The sequence below is a fragment of the Chiloscyllium plagiosum genome, unplaced genomic scaffold (genome assembly GCF_037043375.1).
Source record: "Chiloscyllium plagiosum isolate Xiang-an unplaced genomic scaffold, Cpla_swu_hap1 HiC_scaffold_13, whole genome shotgun sequence".
Classification (NCBI taxonomy): domain Eukaryota; kingdom Metazoa; phylum Chordata; class Chondrichthyes; order Orectolobiformes; family Hemiscylliidae; genus Chiloscyllium; species Chiloscyllium plagiosum.
This window is the reverse complement of record NW_028270151.1, coordinates 100,816,127-100,826,916: the sequence shown is the minus strand read 5'-3', so window position 1 is coordinate 100,826,916 and position 10,790 is coordinate 100,816,127. Positions and strand designations below refer to the sequence as shown.

The 10,790-nt window shown below is 44.4% G+C and overlaps 1 non-coding gene across 1 annotated transcript; it reads right to left on the bottom strand.

The window, feature by feature from the left end:
- Positions 1-1,908: 1,908 nt before the first annotated feature.
- trnas-uga (transfer RNA serine (anticodon UGA)) lies at positions 1,909-1,990 on the bottom strand. The gene has a single exon. It is a non-coding gene; the product is annotated as a tRNA-Ser (tRNA).
- Between the last annotated feature and the right edge of the window lie 8,800 nt (positions 1,991-10,790).

Sequence of the window (10,790 nt, the reverse complement as noted above, 5' to 3'; positions counted from 1 at the left end):
GTAGTTAATTTCCATTTTCATCACTGCCAACCTTCTTCAAAGCAAAGCACGCACTTGCTTTTTTCAGAGTTCCTATATCCCGCTTTCATCCCGCTTTTTACCGAATCATATTTCTGACTTTACAAACTACGTCAAACAACTGCAGAATGAGCTTTGTTCCATTCTCCACTGATGTTGATGGTAGTAATCCAGCATATTCGAGTAGGACCTGAGGCACTTGCGGGTGGTGTATTCGCGGTATTTTGGCTTCTTTTTTTCATTTTCGGTCTACTATTTCGAGTTCATTGCGCAGGCTTCTGAAGAAGACTTTTTGGAGTCGAAATGGTAACTGTGTTTTCTCTCACAAGACAGACGTCGCTTTATTTCTGTTCTCTTATAAATTGATCTTCTTCTGATCTTTGCAAGTGAAATAGGGTGCATTACTATTGCTCGGTTTTAGTATCAAAATCAAGAGAAACATGAAGGAGAGAATATCAAAGAACACAACGTTCTCAGTTGTTAAGATAATTTTTGCAGCAATGGTGGACATGAAGGTCAAATTAAGAAAACGGTTCAAGAACATTTAGTCTGTGGAAGTGGTATGTGACTTTAGTTCCAAATATATGTTTCTGTTCTTCCAGTACATCTTTTTGACTCCCAGAAAATATTGGTGTTTTCTGTATTCATTTTGTTTCGCGACATCTGTCTTCTGGTCGACCAGGGACAACTTGAATTTGCGTCTGCATTGGATAAGATTTCGCTCTTTCTTTCGAGAAGCAAACCTGTGCATTATGTAACACTTATCATGCTGATGGCGAAGAAGTTCAAAATGAATTACGGTTTATGGATCATGAGCAAGAATGAAGTGATCCACTTGTGAACAGATGTCACCACGCCCTATTCCTACATCGGGCCTGAACGGTCCATTGGCAGAGTCTGCAGACAGGAAATGTCTAAGTGACTAGTCCTTTGTTCAGTTTGATTTGATACCAATGGTAGTGCTGTTTTGATGCAGAAATGTGTTAACATCTCTGACGTTAGAGTCAAAATTTAAGTCACATCTACTCCATGGAGTGTCTTCGCATATCGGTACATGCTGACATGGAAACATCTAATCGGACAGCAAAGGTTTTTTTTCATTAAACTGGGAGTATGTTTAACTAAGCAATTCAGACAGCCAGGATGAATAATTGGCATTTGGTTCTTCAAGCTGAGCTCTCCACACCAACTGCTCCAACGAAGCCCGTGGATAAGTTCCCCATCGATTATTTTGGTCAATTTTAGCCTCAACAACAACCTATTGTTCTGAACAATGCTACACCACAAGCAGAGGGCTAAGTCTGATTTTCATCGTTAATTTTCAATTTCAGTTCTTAATGCACAGTTTCTTACGAATGTGGACAGCAGAAGACCGTTAACATTCCATTTCTAATATTTCCAGAAAATTCTACTCCGCTGATATCGCCTTGACTTTTCACATCGCAGGCCAGGAACCTGGATCAGTCGAGTTCCTTTCCACACACTGAGTTGCTTTTTTCTAATTCATTGACTGCTGATATAATAGATTATTGGCCTTGAGAATCAGCTGTAAAATAGGTTGAACTTTCTCAGCTTGACTTTCAACTGATCCTAAAAACAAAATTCATCACCTGCAGGTAAGTGTATTGCATTGCTTTTTGTTTTGCTGAATTCCACCCCCCGAACATCCAAATTTCACGATAGTTCGACAAATGTGTTGAAACTGATTCGTGTTGGAAGTTGGTGGCTTTTTGTGTCTCGACATATAATTTATTCAATTAGATGACTGGGTCAGTCTTGAAATTACTTCGGATTCTTCACAGTTGAAAATTTACTTTCGATTGAATGCAAAGCTCAAGCTCCACGAAATTCAAATCCTGCAAAGGAATTAATGACTTTTAAAAGATTCAACGCTGTGAACAGGATTCGAACCTGCGCAGTAAAACCCCATTGGATTTCAAATTCAACGCCTTAACCTCTCGGCCATCACAGCTGCAGCAAGGATGTCAATTTTCACAGTAAAACAACTGAATTAATTTGTTGGAAGAACAAATTGTCAAGACCCAAAATTTCACCAAATCCTTTGCAGAGACCCAGACGAACGTTACCTTAGCAGATTGACAGGCTTTCACCGCAAACTAGATTCTGACACAGCTGAAGTTGAGGGAATGATTCTTCGTCGAATTATAGAGACACGGATGTATACCACGAAGACAGTGAGACAATGTACATCATTGTCTCACTGCGTCCGATCGATTTTGACTCAATTGCTCATCATCTGGTTCCAAATTATATATGCTGTTGTGTTTTAATATTCATCGAAATATGGTATTAGAAAAATTGATGCTAAGTCCATAAACACTAGCTACATTAGTAAAAAAAAATCGGAATTAGAAAGAATGCAGAACCAATTTACAGAAATGGATCCAGCAACTTATCTGTAAGTTCTGACATCAGGTAATGAACTTGTGAGCACAAGAGAGGAAGACTAACCGAAGATTTGGAACTTGAAATCGTCTTGACGGAATTATTTGCAAAGTTTTTGCGGTTGTTCTCGAGTCATCAAGTCGTTGAACAATACAACACGGAAAGTGGCCCTTCTTTCCAACTTGACCATGGTGGACAGATATCCTAAATTAAAAGGTCCCATTAGCCAACATTTGGCTCACATCCCTCTAAACCTTGTTTCTCATATATCCATCCAGATGCCATTCAATGTTACAGTTGCATCAGACTCCACCAATTTCTCTGGCAGCTCATTCTGGACACGTCTGAAAAAGTTGCCCCTGACATCCCTTTTAAATCCTTACCCACTAATTTAAAACCGATGTTTTCTAAATTTTGACTTCCTCACCTGCCGGAAAACACCTTGACGAGTCAAACTATCCATGTTCCTCATGATCTAATAAATAGCAATGATTTGACTTTATCATACTTGTCAGGAGGGAAATGTGTGGAGATTATTTGTCGAAGGTATGAAGTCGAAAGTCTTTTGTGCAGATTTTTAGAAATGCATCTTGGAGAAGTTTTTAATAAGTCATTGAAGTCTAGTAGCAGTTGTAGAAGTCTGTTGTGAAAGCTGCAGAAGGATTTCAGGGCACGAGAACGAAGCATTATTTCCAATGTATGGTGGCTCAGTTCGACCGCACTTGGACGACAGTATGAGGAATTAGAATCCTCAATTTAGGAAAGATACTAATGCCATATGAGGAATACCACGAATGGTGATTAGCCTTGATATCATGGATGAACGTTAGTCCTCTGAATTGAAATTGGGCAAATCCCGCCTTTTCTTAACAGTTTCAAAACAAGAGAGGTAATCTCATTGAGAGTTGCAAAATATTTGAAGAGATAAACAAGGTGGTGCAATTAAATTTTGTTCCCTCATTGGTGAATCTAGAAGCATTAGAGGACAATATTAAAATGAAGCATTGTGATGTATGACCAGGATGAAAACTATTGGTTTTTGTCTTCGCCTTGAGAAGTCTCACTATTCAGCACTACAGTGAGCCTTGGATATTTGGTCTTTGAATCCATCACTATCGGCCTGACCAGCCGACACTTACTGCATCACTATAGACCTGACCCCTCACACCTACCGCCTTAATATCAGTGTGAACCCCTCAAACTTACTGCATCACTATCCATCTGGCGCCCTCACATTTACTGCGCCACTTTCACTTCGAGACCATCAATTTGACTGCGTCACTATCAGCCTGACTGCCAAGCACTTACTTTGTCACTATCAGTCATGCCCTTACACTTCCTATGTTACTATCACCCTGACTCCTTACACTTACTGTGTCACTATCAGCCTGACTCCTTCACACTTATTATGTAAGTATCAGACTGACGCCTCACACTTACCGTGTCACTGCAACACTGCCTCCTCAAACTTACTGTGTCACTATCACCTTGACCCTCTCACATTTACTGCGTCACAATCACACTGACCACCTCACAACTACTGCTTCACTATGAGCTTCAACACTCACACTTACAGCGTCACTACCTGCCTGACTCACTCACACTTATCACCTTACAATCAGCATTACTCTCTCAAATTTATTTCATCATTTTTAGGTTGAGGCACTCACACTGACAGCGTCACTAACAGCCTGACCCCCACATGGTTTCTGCGTTGGTATCTCTCTGATTCCCTCAGAATTACTGCGTCACAATCACTCTGACCCCCTCATACTTAATGCGTCACGATCCCTCTGGCACCCTCATACTTCCTGCATCACTCACACCCTGACACATGCGCACCTACTGCATCCCTATCAGCGAAACCCCACTCACTAACGGCGTCACTCTCTCTCTAACCTGCTCACACTTGATGCGTCACCATCACCTTGACACTCTCTCACTTAGTGCATCAATATCAGCCTGACCCCCTCACGCTTACTGCATCACTACCAGCGTGATCCCTTCAAATGTACTGTGTCACTATCAGACTGACCCACTCATACTTACAGCATCACCATTACCTTGACCCCCCAAACTTAGTGCGTCCGGATCACCCTGAACCTTTCACTCTTCTTGCGTCACCTTCAGCCACACCCTGCACACTATCACTCTGACCTCCTCATACTTGATGCATCACTATAACTCTCTCCCACTCACACCGTGTATATCACTATCACCCTGACAACTCATACTCACTGCACCACTATTATCCTGACTCCATCACAATTAGTATATCATTATCAGCCTGACCCCTTCCACTTACTGTGTCACTATCAAACTGTCCCCTCACATTTCCTGTGTCACTCTCAATCTGACACCTTCAAAGTGTCTGCGTCACTGTCACCCTGAACACGTCACACTTACCGCATTGGTGTCTACCTGAAACCTCACACTTATGGCGTCAATATCATCCTGAGCGGCTCACACTTACTGCGTCACTAGCACACCAACACTCTCACCTTTACTGCGTCACTATCGGCCTGACACCTCACACGTACTGCATCATTATTCGCCTGACCCGCTCACACGTTTTGCGTCACTACTGCCCTGATCCCCTCACAATAACTGTGTCGCTATCAGCCTGAGCCCCTCATTATCACGCTGACCAAGCTCACAATTACAGCATCACTATCAACCTGACCACCTCACACTTTCTCTGTCATTATCACCCTGACCCCCTCACACGTAATGCGTCACTGTCACACTGAGACACTCACATTTTCTGCGTCGTTATCAGCCGGACCCGCCGGCACACAGCGTCACTATCAACCTGGCCCTCACACTTGCATGCCTCAATATCAGCGTGAACCCCTCGCACTTACTGCATCACTGTCCAACTGCCATCCTCACACTTACTCCACCAGTTTCACCGTGACATCCTCATTTTTACTGCGTCACTATCAACCTGACAGCCACACAAACATTGCATCACTATCAGTGACGCCCTCGCACTTCCTATGTTAATATCACCTTCACTCCTAAAACCTACTGCGTCACTATCAGCCTGCCTCCATCACACTTTTTGTGTCAGTATCAGACTGAAGCCTCACGCTTACCATGTTACTAAAACTCTGCCCCATCACACTGACTGTGTCACTATCAGCCTGACCCCTCAGACGTACTGTGTCACTATCACCCTGACCCACTCATACTTTTTGTATCAGTTTCAGTCTGACGCCTCGCACTTACTGTTTAACTAAAACTCTCCCCCTCACACTGACTGTGTCACTATCAGCCTGACCCCTTCATACTTACTGCGTCGCTCTCACTCTGATCCTCTCTCATTTCATGCGTCACTCTCACCATGACCTCCTCACGTTTACTGCGTCACTATCACCCTGACCAACTCACACAATCTTTGCCATTTTCACCTTGCCGGCCTTAGTTTTACTGCGTCACCATGAGCCTAACCGCCACACTCTTATTGCGTGACTTTCAGTCACGCCCTCACACTTCCCATGTTACTATCACCCTGAATCCTTACACTTATTGTGTCACTATCAGTCTGACCCCTCACACTTTCTGTGTCACTATCAGCCGGACTCCATCACATTTATTGTGTCATTATCAGACTGACGCCTCACTCTTATCTTGTCACTAAAACACTGCTCCATCACATTGACTGTGTCACTATCAGCTGACACCCTCACACTTACTTCTTCACTATCGCAATGCCCGTTTCTCACTTACGACGTCATTTACACCCTGACATCCCACACTTGCTGCGGCACTATCACACTGAGGGCCTTACACTTAGTGTCACTGTCATCCTGACCCCTTACACTTACTGTGTCACTATCACACTGGTATCTCACACCCACTGTGTCACTATTATCCTGAGCCACTTACACCTATTGCGTCACTATCACTTTGACCCCAACACACTAACTGCATCAATATCAGCCTGACCATCTCACACATACTGCGCCACTACAAGGCTGACTCCCTCACATATACTGCGTCACAATCAGACTTACCCACTCATGCTTACTGCGTCACTATCACCCTGACTCCCCAATCTTACTGCGTCAAGATCATTGTGCGCCCATACACTGACAGCGTAACTATCATGCTGACAACGTCACACTTACTGCGTCAAGATGAGCCTGATCACCTCAAACTAATGCGTCACTATCAGCTTCAACACTCACATTTACTGCGTCACTTTAGCACTACCCCTGCACTCTTACTGCATCCCTATCCACCTTACCCCAACGCATTTACTTCATCACTATCAGCCTGAGACACTCATACTTACAGCTTTACTACAACCTGGCCCTGTGAGTGCATCTACAACACTGTTACCCTGACCCCTTGCCCATACTGCGTCACTATAAGCCTGGCCCCTCAAATGTTCTGCGTCACTATCACACTGACATTTCACACTCACTGCGTCACTATCACCCTGACCCCTCACAATTACTGCATCACTACAACCTGACCCCCTGAAAGCATCTGCGTCACTGTCACCCTGACCCCATCACACTTGCCATGTCACCATCACAAATGACACATTCACACAGTCTGCTTCACTGTCATCCTGACACCTCACACTCACTGGATCATTACCATCCTCCCCCTCATACTGACCTGTCACTATCATCCAGAGCCGCTCACACTTATTGCGTTCCTGTCACTCTGCTCCCAACACACTCACTGCGTCACTATCAGCCTGTCACTCGCACACTTCCAGCATCACTATCAGCCTGACCCCTCACAATTTCACCGTGTCTATCAGTCTGACTCCTCACATTTCCTGCATCACTATCACCCTGTCACTTAACACTTACTGGCCAGTATTAGCCTGACGCCCTCAACTTACTGCATCATTATCAGCCTGAACACTCACACTTATTCCGTTACCATTACGCTGACCCCCTCACATTCACTGCGTCACTGTCATCCTGTCCCCTCTCACTTCCTGCATTAGGATCACTCTGACTCACGGACACTTACTGCATCACTATCAGCCTGACCCCTCACACATACTGTAACACTATCTGCCTGACCCCATCACACTTGCTGCATCTCTATTAGCCTGACCCCCACACACTTTCTGCTTCACTATCAGACTGACACCTCACACTTACTATGTCACTATTCCACTAACATCTCACTTTTATTGGCCACTATAAGCCTGACGCTCTCAACTTACTGTGTCACTACCAGCCTGAACGCACACACTTACTCCCTCACTATCACCCTGACTGTCTCACCCTCACTGCGTCAGTCTCTGCCTGACCCCATCTCACTTACTGCATCACTATCACCCTGTCCCCTCCCACTTTATGCGTCAGGATCAGCCTGACACAGTAACACTTACTGCATCACTATCAGCCTGATCTCCTTCCAATTACTGCGTCACTGTCAGCCTGACCACTCACTCTTACAGCGTCACTGTCACACTGACCCCTCACACGAAGTGCTTCACTATCGCCTGACCACCTCACACTTACTGCGTCACTATCGGTCTGATCCCTCAGACTTACTGCATCACTATCACTCTGACCCCCCTCACTGCGCAACTATAGGCCTGATCCACTCACACAGTCTGCGTCACTACCACGCTGACACCTCACCCTCATTGTGTCACTATCATCCTCACTCCATCACACTTATTGAGTCACTGTCAGCCTGAACACCTGTAATGGAAAATTATCATTTATTGGGAAATCTGTGAAACCATGGTTGAAACAAAGAACTATAGTCCTAACTTTGCAAAAAGACAGAGAAAATGTAAAGTTCAAACTAATTTACAGCTGACTCTCAAGGCCAATAATCTATTATATCAGCAGTCAATTAATTAGAAAAAGCAACTCCATATGTGGAAAGGAACTCGACTGATCCAGGTTCCTGGCTTGAAGTGTGATAAAGCAAGGCGATTTATAGTATAAAGGGAATATGTGAAAACCGTCAGGCGTCCTTTTTATGAGGCGTTTTGCAAATGTGTCGGGTCCACTCTGCAAATTTCAAAAATAATGCTCTTGGTAGCATTTGCGTCGAGTCGATTGAAATTCCACGGCAGTAAACCAGGGGGCTCGCCTGGGACTCTGCGACTGGGTAAGATTTTGAAGATTCCCAGGAGGTGTACGCGCCACTGCCTTGAAGGTCTTTCACTTCATATCGAGAGCTGAATTGGCCCCTTTGCTTGAGAGGACTGGGGATAAGTGGATCGCCCCAGAGTCGCGTTCTGAATCGAATAGGGTCGGGGTAAGAGTTGTGGCTAAAGTAATCCGACATAGAGACTCGTTCGAAGAGAATAAATGAACCAGGAAGAGGCGCCTGTGAACTCTCGCGCGGTATTCGAGTAAAATTCAAGGGAAAGGATTGCCGTCTCTAGAGAGTTTAAGGGACAGCAAGATTAACGGTGGTTTGAGACTTGGAGCCAACATGGGCAGCGTTGGAGTCGCCAAAGCTGTACCGGTTACGTGGGTTCTTGGTTTGTGAAAACCAAGGCAATGAGGCGGCAGCGCCCAATGAGAGGGGACCTCAGGAGGTAAAAGCAAGTTATATTGGCAAAGAGAAGATTATGGTATCGTGAGAGAGAGAGAGAGATAGAGAGAGATAGACAGATATACAGATAGAGAGACAGACAGAGAGAGATGAACACTTTTCCAATATCCATGAAAATCGGCTCCAGCAAGAGTGAACAAAAAGAGGGTCGACAGACAACTCGGAATGGTCAAGAAAAAATACAATATATGCTCAATAATTATGGCCCAGTTTCTGTAAAGCAGTTAAAAATGTAAATCAAGGAATATGTTTTTCTGGAGGAAGGGAATTTTATTAACATGCAGTTGCAAATGTTGAGGTCACCGTTGGAGGAGAGAGAGAGAAGGAGAAACGGAAGGGTAAAATAGAACTTGTGAATTGGAGTGCTTATAAACATGTTGAAGGCTGAGCCTGATTTCAGGTAAAGAAAATCTCGAATAAAAGATAGATCAAGTACAGGTACAAACACCAGCGCACATGTACACACACACGGAAAACAACCAAATGAAGCTGTACAGTGTCTTAAGACTGGATCAGATCCTGACCTGAATGGGTGCCCTCGAAGAGCTACAGCCCCCCGACGAGATCCACTTCGCGAAGATTCCAAGTCAACGGTCGCCGCCTCAGGGTCTGCTGAATCACCAATAGCATATCGTACCCACAATCAATTGAAAAGAATCCCTAAAGAAGTCTAGACAATGTCCCAGTACTTTGAGCACCTCACGAAAGTCGATAACGTCTATTGTGGACTGATACTACCCAAGGACATAACGACGGCAGAGATAACACGGTATGAGGCACACCTGAGGAGCAGCTTCATCAATGGAATGATGTACGAAACAAGAAAATAGGTAACAATGTACATTCACTCCTCAAATCAAGACAGTTCAGAGAGTTGACGCCAATAACGATGAGTGGAATGTTCCTGAACTCAATGGAGGCATCAGGCGTCGTGATATGAGAGAGTTGTACCGCACCCATATTGTGTGAAATCAGTAATGTGTAAAAATTCTAATTCTCAATTTTTTTAGCGGAATTCTGTCCTTTACATTTGATGGCTCGGAATCTCATAGTGAGACTGGGGTTGTATTTGCTCAGTACTCCGACGGGTTTGCAGGTAATTCAAAAGGAAGATTCACAAGTGTAAACTGCAAAATACAATCCACGACCCCTGGTGTATGTCTATGAGTGGCAATTAAGCCAGAGAGCAATGAGTTCATTGAGCAATTCACTCGCCCTGGAAGCAGGGAACCATGTTAATCCTATTAACACCGATTTTTTTTTTGCGGGAATATGCTGCACTGCACAGCACACATACACCACGATGGCCCTGAGGAACCATAAGAGAAGTATTTGTTCAGGAGATTGGTTAAACTAGGTCAGTTGTTATTGTGCGAATTTTATTGAAGGGATGGCAGATGTGCAGTCAGTGTGAACTTACGTCAAGTACCTGTGACGGCAAGTAAACTCTATAATTTTGATGTGGAAGACTTCGCTCCTCGCGTGTCACTGGCGAAGGTGTCCAGTGACTGGTGGCAAGATTTTGGGCCATGGGTACGAAAGGCATAAAGAAAGAAATGTTGGGTGTTCTGGGACGATGTGGGTATGTGGTTTAATGCAGATGTGCGGATATCTAGGAAGAAATTAATTTGTCCAACTCAGGCAATAGAACAGTCGAGGTAACCCCCGCGAGCCCTGAAGAGCCTAAAAGGCTGGCCTGGCGTTTCCCTAAGATGAACTTCTCAGACCCAAGATTAATAACGGTCCTAACTGAATTATGCGTAAAAGGAAAACATGATTCGGGGCTTATACGAGGTTGTGAACCAATACGA